This window comes from Oreochromis niloticus, linkage group LG13 (genome assembly GCF_001858045.2).
Source record: "Oreochromis niloticus isolate F11D_XX linkage group LG13, O_niloticus_UMD_NMBU, whole genome shotgun sequence".
Classification (NCBI taxonomy): domain Eukaryota; kingdom Metazoa; phylum Chordata; class Actinopteri; order Cichliformes; family Cichlidae; genus Oreochromis; species Oreochromis niloticus.
Window position 1 is genome coordinate 26854038 of NC_031978.2, and position 23845 is coordinate 26877882.

General features: G+C 40.5%; 2 long non-coding RNA genes across 2 annotated transcripts; one reads left to right on the forward strand and one right to left on the reverse strand.

The window, feature by feature from the left end:
* Positions 1-524: 524 nt before the first annotated feature.
* Positions 525-16099, reverse strand: LOC112841939 (uncharacterized). Its single transcript, XR_003213436.1, has 4 exons — positions 16021-16099; positions 15847-15913; positions 1682-1732; positions 525-1555 (listed from the first exon to the last, which is right to left on the reverse strand). It is a non-coding gene; the product is annotated as an uncharacterized LOC112841939 (long non-coding RNA).
* LOC112841938 (uncharacterized) lies at positions 14066-18173 on the forward strand. The gene is made up of 5 exons (XR_003213435.1): positions 14066-14172; positions 14750-14899; positions 14990-15174; positions 16006-16091; positions 16193-18173. It is a non-coding gene; the product is annotated as an uncharacterized LOC112841938 (long non-coding RNA).
* Positions 18174-23845: the final 5672 nt, after the last annotated feature.

The following is a 23845-nucleotide window of genomic DNA, read 5'->3' on the forward strand; positions in this document are numbered from 1 at the left end:
GTCCACACATCTATTCAGCGTAAACAAGCAATCTTTTTTTCCCTACCATATTCCCATGTGCTTGTGGGAGTCTGAGAAAATGCGAGTGGGCACTAGGCACCTGTGACATGTATTGTTGTGACACAACTAACACCAACATGAGCCCATGGCTTTTAACCAGCTTAAAGCCCAGAGGACTTTAGTCAACAAAAGTCAAGTCGAATCAAGTCAGGTTTATTTATACATGAATTTTTCTAAAGTGCTTCATCATATGAGTGAGAACAAAGGAGAAGAAAATGCAACACTGAGAGACCAGAGTGGCACACATCTACGCTGATACGTAGATTCAATTCAATTTTATTTGATTTTATTTATATAGCGCACAAATCACAACAACAGTCACCTCAAGGTGCTTTATATTATTAGGTAAGACCCTACAATAATACAAAGAAAACCCCAACAAACAGACAACCCCCACAAGGAAGGAACTGGCAACAGTGGCAAGAAAAAACTTCTTTTTAACAGGAAGAAACCTCCAGCAGAACCAGCCCAGGGGCAGACATCTGCTGTGATGGATTAGGGATGAGTGGAGGGAAACAGGACATAAGGACACAGTGAAAGAGAGCCAGAGTTGAATTGTAATTCAAAGCAGAGAGCATGAAGTACAAAACAGTAGAAAATCTAATAACATGTTATACACCAAACAATCTGGTTTCCCTTCTTGGTTAAACAGGGTCTTGGGATGAATTTACCAGCAATAAACTGAGACTCACTATAATAAGGTGCCAAGAGGATCTGGGAAACCAGGGCTACTTTTAAACTTGAGAATGGACGACGCTGCGGTGCAGGCTGGCATGTCGGCGCTTCTGCAGCGACTGGGTGGACCCACTGACCACCAACCACTGCGGCACGGTGCAAGGACTTGAGTAAAAGTTTGGAGCGTGTATAATGACCTAAACAGAGATGTCTAGAATGAATCTTTGGAGGCCCTTTTATGAGAGTGCGGATTTGTTATTGCCTCCGCAGCTTTCTCTCACTCTCCGTCACCCGAGAATACAAGCAGAGCACCACAAACCAGATGCCAGCAATGAGCTTGAGCTCCAGTCGTTTTCACCTCATTTACAAACCGGGCACATGACAGCTTTCGCAATGATATTGTTTTCAAGGGAGGCTGCGGACAATAAGTCGAGTATATTCATTTGTAATCACTCTTTCCCCCGAAGTCTCATAAAAATCTCTGCACATAAACTCCTCTCTTGTTTTCACATCTCAATACGGTCATCATGAAATTTCATCAGCCTGCTCATTTGTCATCATTAGCGCTGATGGAGGTCGCTCTGCTCCTGTCTGTCGATCCACAACAATAAGTCAGAGACAAATAAAAGCTGCACAGGCCTGACGTACCGCCGCTTTTATTTTGTTGCTTTGACAAGCAGCACCGGCGGAGAGACACGGTCCGACTCTGTCTGCGGTGCAGCGCTGAACTCGGCCTTATAAGTATTCTAGCCTCTCTCCATAATCCCAGCTGCGTGAGCGGGGGACCCAATGAGAGGATGAGGTATCCTGGGAACATTTCCTGGCAGAAAAAGAGAAAAAAAAGGAAGGAAAGGGCATAGAAATAAAAGAAACACAAGTAATTTTTAACCGCATTCCCAGTCTTAAAACAAGTCATATAAATAACAAAATATTGAAAACAATCTACCAGCAGGGTGGATGAAATTCACTTGCTCCTTTGAGCTCCTCTCTGTCCCTCCTTAAAAAAAAAGACAAGCGATATTTCAAAACATCACGCTGATCCTTTGGTATAAAGATACTCCTTCCTGTGGCTTTTCCGATTGTTTTTAAAACATTTTAGAAAAACAGATTTATTTCTATTGACATTTTTTACAGCAGAATGAAAACCTTTCCCTGCTGCCCTTTACATGTAATCTGACCTATTGGGCAGTACTGTCTATTTCGCAGAGCTGGGAAAGGCCAGGATATGTACATGTGCACACACACATAGAGAGAAAAAATATATAGGTCTGAATAGTGCGATCCAATTATAGGCATGAGAATTAGATGGCAATACTGGGCCCTCTTGGGGAAATTGGGTGAGGAGGAGAACGTGATCTTCACCAAAATGGATTTGTTGTTAGCATAAGTTGCATAACCTGACTGGGTTTAACACACTGGTTCTCAGGTTGTCCTCTATTTATAGTACAAACAATGAATAGGAAAGAGAAAAGCAGTAACACATTGTGAATCAGAGAGAATCTATTTCAGACTTCAATTTCAAACAAGGATGCTTTGTGCGATGGCGTGAATCTAAAAACAGCCCTGAGGGGAGTCTTGCATGTGAACCCTGACCTCAGTGGCTGTAAACTTTGAATAGCAAGGGGCAACAAGCAGGGCTCCCATATCCTGCCCTATCATGCCCCTTTCTGTAGCATAATTGCTACTTGTTCTCGGTAGTGAGATAGGTCATCGCAGAGTCAGAGCCGAAGCTCTCCCACGGCAGATATTTCACGCCTGTCGGTGGATGTCTCTTTATCTCGTTTCCTCCTCTTCTATTAAAAAGACACGCTTTGGCTCTGCTCCGGAGACGTCTTCTTCATCGGCACTGAGAGGGGCTTACAGCTGGGCACTTTGGCGCAAGTGCATCGAGGTCGGCTTCCATCTCCGTTGCAGGACGGCGCGCACTCAGTAAGTGCTTCTATTTTTTAACCAGCCCTAATTCATTGCAAATCCACTCATCCTTGACACGGCCTTCATACGAAAAACATCTCTTTTCTGTTTCCCGCCCGCATCAAAGCGGATGGATAGGAGGAAATCAAGACAGCATATGCTACTAACCAAAAAAAAAAAAACCCCTCCAGTTAAGCCCTGCCTCAACAAGGGGATGGTTTGCCAAGAGGGAGAATAGATGGGCTTTTTAGTGACACATTCTTACTGGCATTTCATGGTCAGGATCTGCCGGCGGCCTCAGCCCATCCTCCCCCTCTCCTCCTCACCTGCGTCCAACTTCTTCAGTGCTTTCACACTTTTTTGTGAACCGCTCAGTTTGCCATCCAAACCGGAACCCTGAGCTCAAAATGCTCTCTAATTGGTCAAAACCTCTTATTTGGCTCTTGTGGCTTAGCCTCCACACAGAATGTTCCACCAGCTCTCTGCCACAGCAAAGACTTGGGAGGAAGCGGCAGCCCTGTGGGCACGAGGAGGAGGGGCACGGCTGGCATCACCGGGAGAAAAAGAAAAACATACATGGAGCGTTCCCAGAAGAACTTAAACAGCAGATAGCCTTGAACAGCTGAGCTCATTAAATCTGAGGGCTCCCACGAGAAAAGGCGAGATATTCTTTGCAGAGAGCGAGCGTACGGGCTCGGTTGAAAAGCAGGAAGCCTTCATACCTCCAGTTTTTCCCTTTTTTTGGTGCCTTTGTTTTTTCTCTTGGTAGGTTTGTACACAAACCCCCAACACAAATATCCAAACTGACAGCAACCAAAGTGGGTGAGTGTACTCCAGGCTAAATCAGATCACTGCACTCAGCATATGTTGTGTATTTAGAAAGTAACTACAGGTAAAAAACAGACTTGTGTGCAGGTGTGAATTATTCATTTTGACTAGATGAGATGCCAGATGGGTGGGATTTATCAACCTGGGAAAATACAGACAGTGCTAAAGATGTTGCCAACTGCAAAAACTGTATGAGTTTAAATGCTCTTTTGATTTTTTTTTGTTTGGGAAATTTCCACCAGTCTGTTTCCACATTTTTAATCTACAATTGATATCGTCCCATGTCTCAGCTACAGTGCGTAGCCTTACAGTGATACATTTATGGCCTGGATAACACAATGCCAAGATCCTCAAATATTTTTATTGTTCATGTCAATTAATTCCCTTCACTCAGCAAATTGTAGACATGGCTTTGGTTAAATATATCTTTCAGCATATCCATGCTGCATGGATAAGTTTACTGTTAAAATAACTACATCAGTGTAACGCAGGAATACGCAGGAAATTTATTACCTTAATTGCACAACTGTCATGAGCCAGTACCCTGCCCTTGTTAAAATATTGACCTTAATGGTGGAGGTCTGACGCAAACATATTTCTTCCTGACTGACTCATATAAACCTTAAGAAAAAAAAAACTCTGCACAGGAAAATTAGTCCTCCTCAGAGAACATGACAACATTTGGCAATAATGAAGGAGTGAATGCAGGAGCTGCTTCAGCAGATGGGTACTGAGGTCTCTGGCAAAACAAGCTCTTCAGTTTTTACAGAGCGAGAGGTCGTGCACCTGGCGGCGTCATTTTTGCTGCACAACGCTGTAGATCTGTAGTGAAACTGTAATTTAGTAACTGTTCACAAAGGTTGTAATGGTTTGATTTCATGCCATTTTTACACTTGTAATTTACCTACAAAATGACACAAAACCTGGTTAATTTGTAAACTTGCTAGTTAGCAAAATTAATGCTTATATTGTGATCAGTAAACTATATGAATTTAAACATTCTTAAAGGTAATTTCCCATTCAGAATGTGGCTAGTGCTTCAAGTTATATTTACCAGGAGTTTATCTAGGTTTTTATTTCCCACAATGAATACATTTACCAAGCATCGGAAGTTGTTTCATCCATCCATTCATCCATCCATCCACCCTGGACAGGTTGCCAATCAGGTGCAAGGCTAAAGGCTTGTTTGGGATAAGAAACATGCAAGATCAGCAAAATCCAAATTCTTTAAGTTGAATAATGACTCAGTCACATGTAAAATTATGACAGCAACTTCCCATGCACTCCCACTTTCAATCAGAAGACAACTAAACAGGTCATCTGGTAGGAGGAAAACTGTCTCCAAACAATTGTGGTCGGACTCGGACTGATAACAACTACTGTCAGAGAGACTGGTTTCCAAACAATTAATGTCTAAATTTTAAATAAAGACACATTTGCAACACATTGCAATCAATCCAACTCAGTCTTTGTGCAGTTAAATCCCAATTCAGCAGCACTTGTGTAGGAATTTCTAAATTTCTGCTTCAGATCTATGAGGTTCTAGCTTAAATCTGAATGTGAGTAGAAAATGTGAATCTGTGTGTGTAGACAGCAAAGATTTATGATAGCTGTATTATTGCAATCAAATTGCATGTAATGGCCAAATTGTAAGGGCTGCTTATTGGCTAACAACTTGTCAATCTCCCAGTCACAGGCCTTACTTTACTGTGCTAACAGACAATATTGGGGAATATTATTTACTTCATGTTTTATTCAATAGGTTTCAATTGGAGATTATCGGAATTTCAGGAGCGGGACCACACCTCCAAACCCTCCTTCCGGATCTTATCTATATATGTTCCCCCAGTTCTACAAGCTGTTCATTCTTGTTTACGTGTCCCAGCCTCCCTCCACTTTTCAATTCTTTAACTTCTTCACTTCTATTTAGTACATGGGGATCTGCTAGGCCTGGGAACCGCCACCAGTCGCCTTCGAGGCCTTCCCCAAACCGCAGTTCAGTTCATGTCCAAGTCATTCACTTTATCTACTAAAACGCTGTCAAACCTAAAATGAGGACACAGGCCCAGCTAGTGAATAGGTTTTTGAGGTCATAGAACAAGGGAGCTGACATTATTTTGCAACCTCAGGAGTTGCCCCCTGCTGGCTAGTAGTAAGAATACCAGTATAAGGCGCTGTGCTACGTCCATCTTTTGCATGCACTTTATGGTGTGCAATAACTGTGGTTTGTCAAGATTTTTAACCTTGTTTTATAATGCTTAACACTCCCTTGTTGATATTTTTGTGACACAGTAACTTATTATGACCAAACACACTTCAGTGTTTTGACTTTGTGTATATGCTCCTATGGAGAGAAGATTAACCCAGGTTCGAACCAACACACCCAAAGGGTTTCTCATGTTCACACATTCTGTACTCTCCAGGGAGGTCTTGGAACATGATGTATGCAAGTTGAAGCTCAGCTCTGGAGCCCACAAACCCCCGAGGCCGGCTAACCTCTGCTCCACTGCTCTTCACTCTGCTCGGTCCCAATGTGTGTTTCTTTCACTCTCCGGCTCTCCCCTGATTTCCTGGGCTTATTGAGTCATGATTGCACACCGGCACCCAGTGACGGAGGATGTCACTTGGCTGTCAGGCGTTCAGGAGGCTCCAGCTGAATCAACAGTCTTTGCACAGACGAGGTCTCAGTCAAACACACACATATGCGCAGCATCTCGGCCCTTTTTGTATATATACACAGAAAGGCAATAAAAATATAGCTACAAAAATAGACAAGGAGATATTTACTACCTCTTACAGACATCATGGAGTCATAACCTGAGGCAAATTGTATGTCACCGAATAACATCAGATCCTGGCTGAGGATTCCTTTCTTTCTGGATGCCTTTATTTTCAGCAGATGGGGCCATATATCTCTGTGACGCATTGCAGGAGTTAAAAATATTAGCTCTATTTCCCGTTCTTTTTTTTCTCCTGCTCATTCCATTCCCTTCCCTCGCACTCCCTCCAGTTCATGACACTGGAAGCTCGCCAAGCAAAATGTTGACGCCAATTCCCCGGCGTCACTCACAAAGCTGGTTCTGCGGGGTCTGAACCCTGGCCGCAAACAGCACTGAGCAACGACTGGCCTCCACGAGCGAACAGGTAGCACACCTTAGAGAATTTGCTAATGCGCTTTGACCAAATTTCTTACTTGAGAAATAGCCAGAATTCGGTTTTAGGTGAGAGGAAAGCTTTTTCAGATTATACTTTTTGAAAGAACCTCTGCACTGGCTGCCCCTGAGTCTCCAAGGAGATGGGGGCAGACAACAGGATTTATCCTCAAAGGGGCTTGACATGTCTAATGTGCCTGCTGGTCAGTCACTAAAGGGTCAAGCTATTCTCAGAAACTCCAGTGGGAAAAAAATAATTCAACATCGAAGACGCTCAATAAGGGAAAACTCCTTCTCCTTTCATTCAACAAAATTCACATCAGAAAATTCTCAAGACATTCAAAAATAAACAGACCACTCAATTTTTACAGGCACATTCACAGGATCTAAATACGGACCGAAATAAACTCTTTTCTCTCCATCTGGCTCTCTTTGAGACTAAAGTCTTTATATTCATTTGTGGGTAACTGGTCACCACTGTACCCCAGCAAGCCCTGGCCCAGACTGCCTGCAGCCTGCATCCTGTCATTGTGTTGAGAACGCAGAGCTAAGCAGACCAGAGAGTGGGCTAGTGACATCCCAATCAAGTCTCTTACCGCCTTCAGTCCACAAAGAAAAACAGAACTCACAATTAGAGGAAAACTATAAAGAAAAACAAACTTTAGTCCAGACGTATGAGTCATAGCAGATAAACAACAGCCAGTTGCTTCTGTCATGGGTTGGTAAGCACTGAAAAAAAAAGTACTTTGACTATGTACAACTAATTGCATCTGCTGAACGTCATTACCAGACTAAACCACATTTGTCCTCGAATGGCCCGAAACACTCAGTTTCTCACTTTACAAACACTGTGAATGTGAACACCAGGTTTAGCTTGCTGACACTGATTAATTAGGGTCATGATAAAGCTGACTTCTTTGGTTCTTTTTGACAACCTGTACTCCTAGTTACGTCTTACAGATGTTAAATTATGTTATTTCTCTTGATAATTGTAGAGCAATGAAGCTGTCTTTTCATGTTCTTGTTTCTAAAATGAATTGTTCATAGAATTACTTTTTTGTGGAGGTGTGGAAAATATATGACTAAAAAGGATTGCACAAAAAAATGTAACACATCTGGATAAATGATCACTAGTTTTAAAGAGGTTTGAAGCCAAAGGTTTTACGTGTTATCAAATCTCTTCCAGATTAGGTAATTTAAAAGTTATTATACTGACCGATAGCCGTTGGAACATTTTACAATGTTGGAGACGTGTCAGTATTAGCTTATATGTATAGTAACCAATTAAAAAAGACATATCAGTCCAGGCATGCTACACACTTGTTTGATGTCATTTTGACACACTGTCTGTAACATTGTGGATTAGTATCAAAGTTGAACTAATGGACCTCAGGACACTTAAACATGTTCAAATCAATTCAATTCAGCTCAATTCAAAGGTGTTTTATTGGCATGACAGTTTTTATTCAAACAATATTGAAAAGCTTAAAAAGATCACAGAAAGTGAAAGACATTTGACAACTTTAACCAGTGGAGGGTGAAATAACCTCTGGCAATGTAAAGTGGGCGGGTCCCAATTTAAATTTGAGGTGAAAGTGAGAGTACAAATGACAGGGTGATAAATACATTAGAGAGGGTTACCTAGGCAACTGGAGCCTGGAATGCCCACTAGAGACTAAGTGTCAACAGTTATCCACTCAGGAAGTGATTTGCTCATCCATCCCTTATTTATTGATTTATTTTTATTTGCTTTATTTGTCATTTATTATCTTATTATTATCCTCAAATAATTAAGTGTATACTGGGCAAAGTATGTATTTGATATATTCTAATTTATTTTTTATTTGGCTTGATGTTGCCACACACACAAAGATTGTTTCCCAGAGTCTCGTGGTTACAGTGATGAATACAGTTTATTGATTTTACACTGGTATCAGACAGGAAGCCAGTATTCGCAGGTACCCTAAAAAAAGGTACTGGAAAACTGAAATAAAATACTGTTTGAACTGTAACTGTAATACACCCATTTTTCTCTATTAATGTTAATTTCTGGACAGAATTTACAATTATTTTATTTGTTTATTATGGCATGTTGCATAGTTTAAGATAAACAAGCCTTTAAATGTACTTCAGACAAACAAGCTCTCCTTCTCTTCTTCACATTATAGAACCTGCTGGCCAGTAAGGAGGTGAGAATCGGCTTTATTTAGTATCCTTTGATTTAAGTGTTATCTATACATCCATACCACATGATTGATGTATTGAGGCCTTGGATTACCTCTTTTCAAAACACACTTCTATCTGAGGTCCTTCACACAGGCTTATGGAACTGACTAAGCTAAACTGGAGATTCAGAAACATAGCGTGCTGACGGGTCACCATCATTTTCCAGTTTGTTTACGGGTTGTTTTTATGGCTTCAGTGAACAAAAATATTTTAATGGAAGAGGTATTTAGGTTTTTTTTTTTAAACAATCTAAGCTGAGCTAGATTCTTTTTTTTAGTCTTGTTTTGAATTTCAGTTATTTACCAAGGCTTATGACTACAAACATATCAGTTATCGAGATTTACACAGATCTGCTCAGAAAACCTACAGGCGTACTTTACTGACGGCGGACTCTGATCATCCGTTAGATTTTGACAGGAAGATTAGTGCGAAGAAAAACCATTTTCACTAAAGAGGAAACAAGATGTGTTTATTAAATGATGATGTCACTGTAAGACAGATTGAGGTCAGATTTCCTGCGAAAACAAACCGGCTACAAAATCAAATCACCCCATGGTATTTACAACATAAAAACTGTAAGGGGAATAATGCTAAAGCGCCCTTCAACTCAATTATGTATTTAAAGAAGAAGCTGTTATGGTGCACTCATATTTACCTCCTCTTCAATTAGCACCAGCTCAAGCTACTTCAGTGCGTATCCCCTGAGGGCAACCTTGTCATTGTTGCAGTCGGCGTAATTACACTTGCAGCTGTAACAGCTTCAAAGATCCCCACAGAGTTGAAGAAATTATCTCAAGTCATACTAACATTTACCTTATTGACTTATTTATTTCCTATTCTGTGGATGGGGGTGTTGTGACTCACACAGATAAACAAGTGTGCCGTGTCTCTCAGAGAGGCTGATGATTAGTCACAAAAATGAAATATTGCTGCGGTCATCACCCATCCAAGAAGTTTGAATAAATGAGATCTCAAGTAATTTCAAAATCTGTCCTAATACGGGCCTGATGTAAATCTCACACTGCCTTCCTCAGATGTTTTCATCCTCACCGCTTTCTTGATGATGTGTCTGTTCAGCTTAAATTACAAGCAAGCTTAAATGAAGACTGAAAAACATACAGAAACTGTTGTAGTGCACTACAATCTGTGTGTGTGTGTGTGTGTGTGTGTGTGTGTGTGTGCGTGTGTGTGTGTGTGTGTAGGTGTGTGTGTGTGCGTGTTACACTGCTCCCTTCACTGGAAAATGGGTCAGCCTTTTTAAATTGTATTTTTTTTTATACACTTCACACCTGCCGTGCAGCTCTGCAGCTTATGAGATTGCAAATTCTGCTTGACCTTTACTGCACATCCTTCATTGAAAAGTTATTACTAAGCTTCAGTCATGCATGTGCTTTTAGACACCTGTCAGTTTCAGCCAAGGTTGTAGTTGACAGTTTTCCAGCTCAGTGGTCGCTGGTGTATTTTATCATGCCATCAGGTTCTGTTGCCTCCTGGGGCAGCAAGGAGATGTACTTCACTCCTGAATGAGTCACTCTGTGGTGCCTTAATGCAGTGATTCCAATCAGCAATCAGTACACAAAAGATAGTTTTTAGCTTCTGGGTTTGAAAAAGTAAAGCCTGTGGAGAAGTGCCTTAAGCTTGCTATGTTTTATAAGGCCAGTAGTGGGCAAATCCTCTGGTTGCAAACAGTAGTTATATAGTATAGATGTCAATAAGACTGTCTGATGACCTCAGTAAACACTCTGATGGGTTTATGGGCTCAAGTACTAATTTTAAGCCTTAAAGAATATAAAGTCAGTGTTCACTCAGTAATTAACGTCCCCTATTATAACAAGAATGAAGAAAAGGTCATCCATACCATGTGACTGACAAGTCACTACAACAAGAGTGTGAAGTGTCCCTTGGTTTCAGAGTTAAGATCCTCCTGGTGTTTTAAAACACCAAGATAGGAAAGGTTACAATGGGCTTCTCAGTCTGTTTTTCAAACCAGGGGCTGCTTCTGCATTTGGCACGGGTCAAAGTAGCCTATACTGTGAGCAAGCACTTGGCAAAAGTGGGAAGGAAAAACTCTCTTTTAACATGAAGAAACCTCTGGCAGATCCAGGCTATGGGGGGAACAGTCATCAGCCGCTAAAGGCTGGGGGGAGATGGAAAAGAGAAGAGAGCGACACGCCAAAAGGCAAGCTATGGAAGAGAGAGACAAAGTTTAATAATTACTGTTAATTAAATAAAGTACTGGCGTTTAAATAGATAGTGGAAAGAAATGAGTGAAGAAGAAACACTAAGAGATGGTTCGGGGTCGCCTGATGCAAAGTCAAAGTCAAAAGTCAAAGTAAACTTTTTTGTCATCTCTGCGATATCCAGGACAGCATACAGAGAGGAAGAGGATGAGCTCCGGTTACATCAGTGCAAAAAAAGCTAATAAATAGATATAAAATGAGTAAGAAAATAAATATACACTTAAGTCTTAGGTGATCAAGAGAATGCTAAAAAAGAACGTTTTATTATTATTATTAGTAGTAGTAGTATTTTTATTATTAGTATTATTATTAAAACTGTTTTGTTTTTTTTTAGAAAAATTAGCTTAAAAGTAAATTTTTGAAAAATAAAAATATAATCTTCGGCAAATGTATAATGAACACTGGACACTTTATTAGATACACCTTTATTAGCTACCATTTGTATTATGTTGGACCCTTTTTTGCTTTCAGAACTGCTTTAATTCTTGTGGCACAGATTCAAAAAGGTCTGCCTCAATGCACTGAGTTGCTGCCATGTGATTGGCTGATTAGATATTTGCATTAAGAAGCAGCTGAAAAGCTGTACCTAATGAAGTGGTTGGTAAATGTATATATGCAAATTCTAAAGATACTTTTCATCTTGTTTTGTAAAACTGTTACCCTACAATTAAAGCTTTCAGACTGAATGCCATTTTTGACACAAATGCTTTTTTGAGTGTGTCGGCGATGTCAGGAATGTGTCCTTATCCAAGTCTGACTTGCCACAGCTCCAAGTGGCAGATAAGAGCTCACCAAACAACAAGGAGCAGCTAGCAGGCCAATCTGTGCAGGGATAAGACAACCCCTGAGGACTGTAGTCCTCAACTTTAGTGACAAGTTAATCTAGAGTGGACTGCTCTTCAACTGGACTTATTTGTAGAGTGTATGTGTATGTGTATGCGTGTGTGTGTGTGTGTGTGTGTATGCGTGTGTGTGTGTGTGTGTGTGTATGCGTGTGTGTGTGTGTGTGTGTGTGTAAATGCGTCTGCATCAGGTGTTTGTGCAGCAATCTGCATTTCACTGCAAGCTTTGACAGTAAAATCATAGCTCTCTCAACACTTTACTGTTCCCGCTTATAAATATTGCACTGAACCTGTTTTTACTATCCCCAAACGCCTTCAATCTCAAGTAATGAAGTGAGGAGACGGGCCGGTAGTATTATCTGAGAGGTGATATTACAGGATTTATACTGATCAGCAATTTCACATTAGGTATTTGACTGAAAAGAGTAGCAGGGGAGACAACTATCTCATCTAAATATGTTATTGTTTATTCTGACAGATGGAAAACTCGATGCTTACTAACTCTGATATCTACCTTTCCCTTTGCCTACAGCAATACGAGTAATACATTAAGTGAACTGGTCTTTTTCTGCATGTGTGCATGCAGAAAAGTTTCTATTCCTGTGTGCCTGTGCGAGCGTTAAGTCACGCACGTATAATGTTGCATCCTTGCATATGTGTGCCTACGCTGTGTGAAGTTGTGTCTATGTTTATGTCTGCTTGCGCTTAATTAGGGGAAGCAGTGAGCATTTCACTTCTGGAGGGGATTTTATGGCTATGTAAATATCATACATCATGATTCAGCGAGGTGAGGCGAGCGTAGCCCAGCGGCTGCCAAATCTCACTTAGATTGCTGTCTAGATGGCAACAGTGGAGGGTGACACAGCCAACGCAGAAGTGATGACTGATTTGTTTCTCTGGGTCAGAACACACGGGGGTGGATTTGTCTTAAGGTGCTTAAAACGAAAGCGTATGATGCTGTTGTTTAATCCCGACTGCCGATTTCATTTAAAGCAACACCAAAGATAGTGTCACTATTGCCAGTTTAATAGCATGTCAAATAACTGTTCGCTAGCACCAAGGGAACTGAAACTCAGCTCATGCATTACTGTAAAAAGTAATGACAACTCTGTGCTTAAATTACTGCAAAGATGGGTTACTTTTCAAAATCTATTTTACCTCCTATCTGAATGCTTTTGTTCAGCTTTTTTGTTTGCAATCCAACACATGTAGCGCTGGTACAGAAAGCTTGGTGGATGCTAGAACAGTTGGTTTAGTTTACATTGTGCAGCTCAGCTCCAGTCCTGCAATAGGAACAAGGTTATTCATTTCACTGGAAGCTGAGAGATAGTTACCCTAGTGGTTACACATGATGGATTTATCAGTGGGCATTTGTTGAATATGTGAAATTTTACATGGTGTTACTTGTCTTTGTGTTTTATAGAGTGACAGCTATGACAGAGGAAGGTTTCCACTGGAAATGTGCTTGATAAATCACAAAAATTGGAATTTGTTGCATTACAGAAAAGGTAAAAGATTATTTCGTCGTTTATTTAGCAACTATAAAAGTGGCTGTTGTTTGTGGTAGTCGACAGTCTGTAGGCATAACCCTATAAATCAAACTTTAGGACCTTTCAAGTGTGTTGTCGACGTTCGAATGCTCTGATCTGCAGGATCTAAGCGCCTGCTTTGGCATATCTCACCTCAGAAAGCAATGGAACGCAACATTAAAATTCTGCACTGATTATTACAGCATGTATGCCAAACTAGAAGGCACCATTTGCCAAATTAAAAAAAACCAAAAAAACATCCCACAGTATAACTTAAATGTAGGAAAAATTAAGGAACTGCTATATAGTGTTTTATTTCAGCACGAGCACAGGAAAGACAAAAGGATGAGACTTTTCTTATCCCTTCATGAGAATATTCATGGCAGTATTTAAACAAACACTGCCTGCATCGCCGTTCCTGTGTCTCCTCTGTTTTCAGTTGTTTTGAATTAAAAGCGATGCATGTGCTTTGGACTCTGACTCAAATTCAAGGCTTCATCTTTTTAATACAATGGAACAAAATGATGTCAAATGGTTTTTATACTTGGAAACTCAGTCAGAACTCTTTTTTTTTTTTTTTGGTTTCATCTGTTGAGGCAGGAGACACAAAAAACACAGTGAAGCTGCTCTACAAACCTTGACAAAAACATGTCATTTCCAAGCCTCGCAAACCAAAACCTGCAGTTGTCAGGATCTTCAAATCAAACAGGTGAGAGACACTGCACACCAACATGTTTTCACATATTACAGACTGCAAAATGTTCCTGTCCTACGCTGCATGCTGAGATATGTACATCTGTTCTTTAGTGATTGTTTTCTGCTGAAGTTTTCTTTTTCATAGGGTTAGTGTAAGTATGCTTCTGTTTCTATATAGTAGACAGTAGCCTGTAAAGACGTCACTGAGCACTGTTTCTTATCTTCGACTTCCCATATGTACTTTTTTACAAAACTAAGTATTACCAATTATGCTTCTGTATTAAAGTCCAGTAAAGTTGTGAGAACAGGTTGAAAACAGAAAGAAAATGTTAAACATAAAGAGAAATCTGCCTCAGGCTACATTTAGATTTATGATCAAATGGGTGAATAAAAGCTTGCGATCTAAAAAGAATTATACAGTTCTGTGAAAAATGGGAGCTGTGAGACAATGTATGTTTTTAAAAGTGATAAAGTACAACTGATATACTTTGGTTTATACTTTTCCCCCTCACTGATTTCATACCTGCATGTCTATCAAGTGCTGACTGAATATACTATAGCTAGCTATTTGTTTTCTCCATGTCTCTTAGGACTTGTCCAGCAGAATGAATGAATACCAGTTTTCACGGTTCTGCTTTGATGGCTGCTTTAGCAAAGTCGCTAAGTGCAGAAGTACCTAAGAGTTCTATGCCATAAAGATATTCAAGAGCCCCAATGAGTTCCAGAAGCCCAACAGAGAGGTGGGTCATTCTTGTCCACCACATTTCATCATTAACATTAAATGTTATTTGGCTTTATTTCATGCTCGGTGTCTCATATTTTCTTTCCAGCTGACCATGCTGAAAAACATCAGTGGGCTTGACCCTGTGAGTATTGGTCGGTTCTTTGAGGACTTTCAACAGAAAGGCACACTTGTCTAGTGTTTGAAATGCTACACGTGGATATAGACATATTGGAAAAGAAGCTACACTGCAAACCACTCTCCCTTCATGAGATTAAACCCATAACACAGCAGGTATCATCAGCCTATCACGAAGCAGTGTCTGCTAATTTAGGGTGCAAATGTGCATGCTTGAAAGTATTTGAACAATAGAGTCTAGTTTTTTCCTTTGTCCATGCAAGTGTTTTCTGCACTCAACTCTCTGAAGAATGCTGGCTTCAAATATTAAACCCAGCAATACCATGCTGGTAAACCAGGAAGTCCAACCATTCACAGTTAAACTAGATTTTCACTAAGCCATAAAAGCTGCTGAGGTGTAACAAAGCTCCATCACACAGCCTGTTGGATACCGCTTTGTTTCCAGATTTGTGTTCTAGCTTCGGCTACGTTTGGTTCCTTGTGGATAATTTGATCTGATGTCAATAACTCTTATTAATATGCAACCATTTGCAGGAAGTCATTCTAATCACTACTTCCTGCCTTCCACTCTGAGATCTCCTGAAGTTTTCCTGGGTCTTCCTACCTCAGAGACAATAGATATATTTGGGTACCTTGGCAGCCCACTATTCCCTCAGTGGTGTCTCTATTACCTGGTATGTCCTCTGATGTACTTGGATGTTACCTTACCGTTTTGTATGGTAGAGTAATTTGGTCTAATGTTGCTGACAATCTCTATCTAGATAAGTAATATGCTGAATATTCAGTCAGCTGAAGGATAATGTGCTAAGTATAGGCACCAAAACTCACCTATATTTCAACTCAATCCAGGTTGACTCTTCAACACACACGTGGACTCCAGGTCTGCAATGCTGTCCTGAAATGCACAAATCAAAGGATATTTTCCTTTTCTCTCTCTGTTTTTGATTTTTTTTTAAAGTCTTCTCAAATATATTCTCTGCTTTTTAGATGTCTGAAGCGTACCGACTGGGACTGGATTCCCACCTCAGAGAGGCAAAGCGACTGAGTTCAAAAGTCTGTACGACCTGGTGGTGGTAGGTAGTCCTTGTACTGTGGATGTAAAATCGAATTTAATTCATCTGTAAGTCAGGAAGTGGGTGTTTTAAATATACATGAAATATGTCTCCAAATGCAGCTGTACCCAGATGTGAAAACATATGAGGACAAGATAAAGTTTGTCAGCCTTCTGGGGATGATGCTGCATCTGAATCCTCACTACACCAAGTGATGCGCTGACACACCCGTGCTTGAGCGCCTGTAAATCGGAGTGATGCCACCAGTTTTGAGTGAATCATTTTCTGTGTGTATTACTTTTTGGCTTACACTTCTGCAGTGAGATTAAACTTTCGTCATCCAGTGGCATAGACCCCACCAGTGGTGAAATCAGCAGGAGAAGGCAACACCACAACAACTAAAGAATCACCCTCAGATTGTGCCACAGTTTTGGCTCACGCTGCTACAGATGATGCCGCAGTTGGATCAGAAATGACTTGCAGAAACAACGCCGTCTCAGCTGCTCAAGCAGCCTCAGAGAGCGCTGCCAGATTAACGGATGACTCTGCCTCTTCAGAGGAAGATTTGGGTGAGGCTCTAAGAGCAGCATCAAACGAGCCTGCACTCATACACATTGTAACCACGCCCATGATGACTGCCCTCTGTGGCACTGCTTCAGCTGTCAGGAACGGTCTTCATGTTCTCAGCTTCAAAGGTTAACAATGAGTCACATGAAGTTGCCAACGGTTCCGCAGATTGAGTCTCAGCTGAAGCAAATGATGCTGTCCGAGCTGATGACGTCCGGTCAGCAGCACCACACTGGGTGAAGTTAACTGTGACCCTAGTATGGACAGAAATGCTCGGACTGAAAGCAGTTAGAAAATGTTTGGACAGGATGTTTAGCTCTCCATACTGCTGTGGCTATAAGTCAACATAATCGTTCAATGTTTTTCTCATATTCCCACAAATTAAATACAAATATTAACTTACAGGCCTTGAGTTGTCTGACCTGGTGACTGAAAAAGCAGTCACATAGCAACAGCCTCAGCAGATGCAGTGACAGCAGTTGTAGCAGGAGGAGCACTTGTGTCAGCTTCACTATAACACCAATGCTGTAGTTTTAGTAGCTGTAAGTTTTGAAACTGAAAAAAAAAATCATCATTAATCATTTGCCTTTAATATTTTTCCTCACAAAGTTTAATTACTTTACAAAATTTTTCACATTTAAATCAACTGCTGCGAATATTTCAGTTCAAGTTTAAACACCAAATACCAGATTTGCTTTGGAAGCTAATCATTATCAGATATTTAACTTATGTGAAAGATTGTATTATTTATCTGCAGTTAAAAAATATAACAAATACAAATAACTCAACCCCCACGTATGCATCTCTTTGGAACTAAAAAGAGACCATTTTTGTGCCTGATATCACACAAAAACTATAAAAAAAATGGAAATGTGTGGTGTGGTAAGGTCATTAATCCACTTCAGCACCTAGAAATAAATATACTATGCATGCCTGTTCGTGATTAGTTACGGGTTCATGATGTTGTTTAAAGTAAGTTGTTTAGGCTTGAATTTGTTGTGTAGCCTGTAAAGGTAGCCAAGTGTATAGGCTATAATTATACAGGAATTCCTCTTCCAAACAGTTTGAAATGCACATAAGCGATGGTATAAATGCGCTCTGACAAAATTACAGTGTGAGTTGAGATAATGCCCCCTTGCTGGTCACCTGTCCAGCACATATGGTCTGACATCTCTGACTCTCTGACTGTGCTTGATATTAAAGATGTATAGCATGGTGCACCCAATTTCAGTAACATAAATGATGTGAAAACTTTTTCCACCACTCTCCTTTGGTAACACACAAACACCAACCATCTGCAGGTTTGCTGACTGCAAATAAAGACTCCAGGTCTCTGATTTCTTGCTTAAAATATGCACACAGACACACACGACTCTGAATTTTTGACTGAAAGTAAGCTGGGCTTTTTTGTTTTTACAGTAAAGTCAAATTCCTCTGTACTGAAAAAAATAGACTTCACACACTGAATTTCAAGTACTTGTTCAGGATCTAATAGGGGAATGCATTCAGAGTCTTCCAGAATGTTAAATCTTCTTTGGTTACGTCTTTAAACGCGGTGGCGTGGTTGTTAGCATTGTTGTTTCACAGCTTCAAATCTAACATTTGGTCAAGACATGCAGATAGTGGGGTTAGCTTATTTGGTAATTCTAAATTGCCCATAGGTGTGAATGCGAGTGTAAATGGTTGTCTGTGTGAGTTAACCCTGCAACAAACTAGCATTTCTTGCCCTATAGCAGCAGAGATAAGGTCAGGCCCGACTAGTCCTGAAGAGGGTTTGTGGAGTGGTCACATTCTTAACAAAAAGTCAAAAATACCAAGAATAAACACTAAAAGACAGTACGGGGTAAGTAAAGCAGTGTAGGGGGCAGCATGCAATCAAAGCTAAAGTGGTCCACTTGCGCTTATATGCTTATTTGTGCGCTTTTCCGGACCAAAATAAACTGACCGCAAATGGATTCAGACCCATCACAAGTGTCACTGAGAGCCAAACATTTGCGTTTACAGCTGCATTACATGGCGCCATTATGGGTAGAACATTATCCCAAATCTCAGAGGGGCACTAACATTTGATTGCAGCGCACCATTAATGAGCACAAGGTCGCGCAGAGTCCAGGGTGAAATAGGGTCCTGTCGTAATCTTCACTTTATAAGAAGTCCTCTGACACCTGCTAATTGACCTACATGAGAGTCAAAAAAAAATAGAAACCTTCTTTTTCTGGGTGACTAGGTGGTTAATCAGCCTCGGCTGCAGATGTGTTATTTCTGATAGCATTGAAACTTTAGGATTTTTTCTTTTTTTTTCAAACCTCAAGGCGGTCCCTCGACCAGCTGGCCCCTACCCACTGGCAAACAAAATACCTCCCCCTCCTTTTCCTTTTTCTCTCTCAGCTGCAAGCCGTGTGCTGCTACTGACCCTAATCCCAAACCGCTGCTGTCACTTCTGCTTAGCCAGCGCTCCTGATTACACTACAGGGGTATGCCATAAAAACCCACTTTCCCCAGTTTCTTCAACCCAACACAAGGACCAGCTACTTCAGATGAAACGCGATATCAGAGATTTCAATAACATAGCTTTTTTTTCTCTCTCTCTCTCTTTTGCTGCTGCTGTTGCCACTCTTTGTCCTTACTCCCTTTCATGCTGTGTTCGCTGGCAATTTTAACAGCTTCTCTGCAGGAACAAAGGCAGCATATGAATTTCAGGTGGTGTAGAATTGCCTTCTCTGTGTTTTTTTTCTTTTAACCCTTTGACATTTCACACCTTTCTATGCCTGCCTCTTATAAGCAGCCATTTTGAAATGTTATATAAATTAAAAACTACACAGGCGTGAAGGATACTGTTGCTCGCCCTCGCTACCCTTAAATATTTGAAGAGTATGAGCATAACAGCTAGAGAATTCAAAATTCCGTGAAAAACCTTCTATTGAGCTGAGTTACCTTGATCTTCACCTTGGCATATTTTGGTACTACACTTTCCATTTATGGGAGAAAAAACTGTTTTAAAAGCAGAAAAATGCTATCTTTGACAGGGTACTCAGTTTAAAAAAGAAACCCCAAACTCGGCTGATCAAAAACCACCCAACCATTCTGAGTACCTTTTGAAATGTGTGCCTTATTCCTTAAAAAGGAGAATCTTCTTAGTTAAACATAATCAAGCGCTTGATGATTCAATGGGATCAAACAGACGAGGTTCTGTACAGTAAACACTTGACTGCTAGATTGAAAGCTAGTCCTCTGGTGGAGCTTGGTTCAGTGGTTTGACTTTTTTCCCCCCCTTAGTTTGTGTCTCGTGATTCATGGGAACACCACTTAAAGTCAGAAAACAATGATTGCTTGTTTTATGGGAAGTACACTTTCAGGGGATACAGCAGCTTTTTGGACCTCAGGAAGTACAAAGGCTCGTGACAGGGGCAATTTGCTCTCGGTACAACTGTTGATCCTTTGACAGGGCGCACTTTTTTGGTACCCTTGTACATAACGGAGGCTGGTTTTGAACATCTGCTGACAGTTCTTTAATCTGAAACTCTGGGACAAATGGTGCACATGTGTACCTTCCTAGCCCTCAAAAACATACAGATAGTGACTTCAAGGTCTGATCATTATTCCTAGGTGGTACATTCATGTCACCTTAAGGGACAGCAATGGAAAACAGAGTGTACACATCCTTGGGTGAGTGCACGGTACAAAAAAAAGGAAAACAAACAAAAGAAGAAAAACACTGTCAAAATGAAAACAACGAAAAAAAGTGTTGATACTCAAATAGAAAAAAGTGTTCAAATTGAATTTAAATCAATATATACAGATACAGTGGTTAACACTGTAATCTCACAGCAAGGAAGTCCCGAGTTTAAATCTACTGGTGAGCTGGGAGTTTGCTTGTACCTGTGTGGGCTCTCTCTGTGGACTCTGGCGTCCTCCTTCTGTCCAAAGAACATCCATGTTAGGTGACAATAAACTGACCATAAGTGTGAGTGGTGTAGCTGTCTGTCTCTATGTGTTTAGTGATAAATGATGATGCCCGTCTTTAAACTCAAAAATGATTTTCCTCCACTTACATTGTATAAAACTAGCATAGCATATGTTACTCCTATCAGCTTTCTTGGTATTGTTTTGTTTGGGTTTTTTTTAATACTAACAGGAGACACTGTAGGAGGTTTGAGGATCTGATCAGGATATATTTTGTCTAGCTTGGATGTGTTCCACAGTAGATTAATGGCACATCCTACTGTCGATTAGACTCTGGAATACATCCACAGCATAAAGGAATGATTTAGGAATCCTAATATAATTATAAACAGTACTCTGCAGAAGAAAAAGGTGGAGGCACCTTTTCTCAGCCTGCTGTGGCTGCAACTAAGAATTTTAGAGGTGACATAATAATTGATGAATTGAGAAACTATTTCAAATAATTTGGGAATTTATAAGGTTTCGTGAGAAGCTGCCCAGATGCTGAATTAACTACTAGAAAAAGTAATTGTGGAGTAGTTTTACATTAGTTTTGCAACAACAGAAATGGCAAGCACACCATAGTAGAAAGTGACCATTTCATTTTATGTTTTTATGCAGTTTTACACTTAAATTATACATTTGTATTCATAAATTTATATATTTAAGCAAAAAGACAAGAGTGTGATGGTAAATGTCATGGTCTGGGCAGATCTGAGTAACTTTCCACTGCATCGGCTCCCCTCCTCTGGGTGGAGTCCTTGTTGGTTCTCACCTGATGGCAATCACACCGGCAGTCTTCACCAGATTATCTGCTAACCTTAGTTCCCAGCCTCTCGTCTTTTGCTTGGTGTATCATAGTGTGTTGCTTACCTCATTCTTCTGTCTTTTAGTTGGCTTCCGGAGTTCACCTACCATCCTTACTGTTATAAGTTCTCCTGGATTCTGGTTTGCAGCTGCCGGTAACTCGTTTCCTCCCAAACTGCCAGTTCTTTCTGCCTGCCTCCCTGCATCGCACTCAGTACTCACCTGGACCTTTGCCTCATGCCTTCCCCTCCAAACAGTCTCCACCTGCAAGCACATAAGGGGGCACAATGCTATAATTCTCGGATTAACTTGCAACTTTTCTTTGGATGCCTCTGACAGTTCTCTCCTCGGTTTCAGTGCCCTGGTCTGCCATAGTTCCCAGTCCCTGCATCCCATCGTCACAGTGATCTGTCATAGTTTAGTTATTGTTTTAGTCTCTCCAGCCTCAGACGTCTAGTTTATGTTCCGCACTAAATTTAGTCTGAGTTTTCAGTTTGCTTACCACTACAGACGTTGTGAATAAAGATTTTTTGTTACACAGCACTTCAAGCCTCCGGTTTTGAATCTGCGCTTGAGTCCATCCCATTTTCACGGGCCACTGTGCCATGACAGTAAAGTGCAAACTGCATCCACGACAGAAACGGCCACATTATGGCAATAACAGAACTTCAGCTATTTGAAAGCATCTGCACAGACAGCATGGTAAGAACCCAAACTGATGTTAAAGCTGATTGCATGATGACCCCAGTCAAGCAGCCAGAGCCTGATCTTCAACAGGTTACAAATGCAGTGAGGATAAGCAGTCTGGCTTGCAGCCCCTGTTTCTATCTGTTCATTATCTCTTTGGAGTTTGGGCTTATTTTAAAGTTTTCTTTGTGTTGTCAGCTATGTGTTTATATGTAAATACAAAAGAAAGATCCTGTGTGAGTCCTGAGTAGGTTCAGGATTTATGTTGCTGTACGGGTCTCTAGGCTAAGGTTTAACTGGTAATTAGGTGACAATGCATTTCAGGTTATTTTACAGCATAAGAAGAAACTAATGGAATGAGTAGTGCAACAAATTACTCTCTCGGGTGAGTAATTAATTATTAATTAATTTCATTATTTTAATAAAATTAAAGAGTAATGTGTAATACACTACTTTGTGTAATGACTCCAACACTGGTCATAACCATCACTATAACCAGCTGTCCCTAATGTCACCATATGTGATAAAAAAATAATATAAAATGATTTGAGTGGTCACATTCACCTAACACGCGAGGGAGCTTCCATATAACACCAGGAGGAGACACAAATCCCTGCGAAGGTTGCATCAGCAACCTGTGCAAAATTCTGTATGCAGATCTATGCACTGTGGTGACCCCTTGCAAATAAAAGTGCTTCTTGAACAGAAACTTTATTTTGGTAGAAAATCCAGCAAGGACACCCCAGCATAGTTGAACAATATACATCCAGCAGACAGTCAAGCTGCATCTCAGACATACAGATTTCAGTTTGGAAGTTATGCTGCTGCTACAGCACTGAATAAAGCCCCAGAAAAGCCAGACTGTTGCAAAAACCTATGTAAATCCTACTTTAGTTGCTGATTTGTTGTCTACTTTTTCAGGGGTCTCTTTATTCCTCTCTCTCTGAGCTAACATTGGCTGCTTTGATAAACTGCAGAATAGTCTTTTGACTTCCAACCTTTGACAGTCTTCAGTCAGGTTGAGTGAGTCACTGCAGTTTAGTTCTCTACTTTACATTCATGATAATTTAATAGTGGATTTATGCAAATTTCATACATGCACTTGCGTATATAACAAAGCCATTTTCACTTGTTTTGCCATTGTTAAAGGCTTGTCTTAAGGACAATATTGAATTAATACACTTGAGGAAATTAAAGTTAAATCATCTCCCAAACCTGGGACGTGGTGTCATTCCAGAGGAATAACACAAACTTGTTCATTTTCAGGAGAAACAAATGAGTTCAGAAAACTTGCATGTGGAAACAGTTCAGCAGAGGCCAAGAGCTTATCGCTGTGACTTGGTCACTCTGAATGGAGAACACAACCTGTTCTGGAGCGCTGCCAGTTGGAAACTTGTCTAACCTCGATTTGAATCCCTCTTTGCTCCATTGTGTCATTCTCATACTGCACATTAATGAGTCATTCTGTGTTACATAAAACAAACAGTAACACCAGTTGCTCTATTTTTATTTCTTCTACCACGCACTTACCAAAAAGCACACAACTTTGATTCAAAATAGCAACACTCGTGCATTTTATACTGAAGCAGTTCTAAAATTACTGTTGTACTGAAATTTTCTTTTCTTTTTTTAACAGTGGTGATGGGTGGTGAGTTCATTGGCTGTTAAAGTCATCTGACATTTAACGAGCAAAAAGAGAGGACTGGCTTTTAATCCATTAAACTGTTGCATCATTACGCACATCCTAAACAATTTTGAATACCAGGATTTAT